A 2361-nucleotide genomic window follows, 5' to 3' on the forward strand; every position below is an offset into this window, starting at 1 on the left:
ATATAATTAGCTATAAAGTCTATGCACTTTCCAATGAACTTAATGCTATAAAGAACAAGACAGTATTTGACAAAACTCAAGTTCATTAATTTTTACTGAGACACCCATGCAAAGAATACGAAGCAGAAACGAAACGAAGAAAAAATGTATTTTTGTTAATTTTGTCTTTATAATATGATATTATGTCTGTATAAGAGGATAACCTCATTGGTTGATATCTTTGGCGGAAGTACATGTGATACATCCTCATTCTTTCAATATCCAAGCTGTGGGAAGGTCGTGCTCCACGTGTTGTCGGCAAAGTAACTATATTCTTTAACTTTTACTTACATTTGCCTTGGTTGCAATATAGCCTTGGTGGCTTTAAGACCTTGGTGGTCATTTATATATGCCTTGGTGGCAATAGACCTAGGTGGTTATTTTTTATGCCTTGGTGGCAATAGACCTAGGTGGTCATTTTTATGATTTTTTACATTTGCCTTGATGGCAACAATGAATTAAAAATACTAGCCTTGGGGGCGTCAAGACCTTGGTGGTCATTTATATTCGCCTTAGCGGCTTCTTGATAGAACTAGATGGTAATGTTTGACCTTGGTGGCAAAATGTTTTGGGATTTAGACTTTAGGTAGTTGTTATCAACCAGGTGGTCAGATATTTGTTATGCTTTTCGCCGCGGTTAAACGCAGGGTAAAATGCTATCGCTATATAAAATATGTGTGGAAGTGGGGGCTCTGGCCATTTTGGAAAATTGTAGTTGAAAGGAGAATAATAAATTATTTATAGGGTAAATAGTTTCTTTTGTTACTTTTGACTGTGTTGTGGACTTTTCATTTATTGTTACATCGTACATACTGATAGAAATGCTATTTGAAGACTTTGTTATAAAAGAATAGAATTATTGAGAAAGTGGAATAATTTAGTGTGACATGTCACTTGATATTCATGTTTTTATCGGAGTGACGTGTATTGAATTTTAAGGTGTCTTTGTCGAGGTCCGCGTTCAGCGGTCTGTTTGATTGTACATAGGATGAATAGAATGTTTTTGTTTTCAGATGGTGTTACCTACAGCTTTGACAGGGTGACGAATGAAGGAGAAGTAATATGACATTGCACGATGATTCATGTCAATGAGTTCGAACAACCTTTTTAAAAAGAAAGGATTTTTTCTAATCAGAATATGGTGAGAACAAATTGCAATTGAAGTAATGTTTTGATTTCTGAAAATAGGAAAAAAATGAATGGGGAAAATATTGATACTACACTAAATTATGTATGTCTGTGTTGAGAAAGGCAGAAGATGCCAATTTGGCACTGTACTAAAAAACATCTGTGATGGAAGCAGCTTTATGTTCAAATGAACCTATTTAAAATTAATGCTAATAATTTTTCCGTAATTTCATGATGTTTTCTATTGGATGTGTATTTAATTTCATTGATGTGTTGAAATATGTCACAAAAATCTTTTTGTCATGGGAGATTAAATAATGGTTGCAATATTTTTGTTTTGTTTTGTTTTATCTAAATTAATAAATAAATATAATGTTGAATGATTTTGTATACTAGTTCAAATGTATACTTAAATTTTATGTATAATGGTTGAATTTTTTAATTTAAATTTCTTTGTCTACAGTTCGAGGGACACTGATTCCCTAGTGGTTTTCCACGTGGATTGTAGGCAAAGGGATTTTTCCTTTTCAAAGTTTGACTAATGCTGTCTTTAGTACAAATAAACAATTTGTTATTGGTTAATACATTTTCAGCAGACATGTGAAGAAACGAGTGGAAATACAATTGTCAATGTTCCTGATTATGAAGTAAAGAGTGTGTTTGATTCAACAACAGTAAAGAAAGAGACAAGCCAGCATAGTTTACACTTGGAGGTTAAGTCCCTTTGCTTACAAGCTTTCCACATGCTGAAGATGTTATTAGACTAATGACAATGTTCATTTTGATATGAGTTCATTGCCTTAACTCAACTTTTAAAAGTCCGTATGTGGTCAAATTCATGAGAATTTATTGAATTATGAACGATTTTTAAAGAACTGTTTACATGCATCTTTAAATGTTTAGAAGTGTTTTAAAGTAATTTTAAAAGGAATAATATTTAATAAAAGTGTTGAATTTGTTTTGAGTATTGGGAATACTATTCCTTAAGGGAAAGCCTTGCTAGTGGTGTATTTTGAGATTGGCCTGCAAATATGCTGTATGGACTATAGAGTTTTCTATGCCCATAACTTAACATGAACTGGATGCAAGATTATATCAATCACTGAGGATATGTGTATAACATCATTGGTTGATATCTTTGGCGGAAGTACATGTGATACATCCTCATTCTTTCAATATCCAAGTATCCAAGTG

General features: G+C 32.7%; 1 long non-coding RNA gene across 2 annotated transcripts; it reads left to right on the forward strand.

Moving 5' to 3' along the window:
* Window positions 1–200: 200 nt before the first annotated feature.
* On the forward strand, window positions 201–2126 carry LOC143074421 (uncharacterized). 2 transcript variants are annotated; one of them, XR_012977849.1, is made up of 3 exons: window positions 201–302; window positions 1053–1180; window positions 1761–2126. It is a non-coding gene; the product is annotated as an uncharacterized LOC143074421 (long non-coding RNA). The 2 variants fall into 2 exon arrangements; XR_012977850.1 differs by having other exon boundaries at window positions 1764–2126.
* Window positions 2127–2361: the final 235 nt, after the last annotated feature.

This window comes from Mytilus galloprovincialis, chromosome 5 (assembly GCF_965363235.1).
Source record: "Mytilus galloprovincialis chromosome 5, xbMytGall1.hap1.1, whole genome shotgun sequence".
Taxonomy (NCBI): Eukaryota; Metazoa; Mollusca; class Bivalvia; order Mytilida; family Mytilidae; genus Mytilus; species Mytilus galloprovincialis.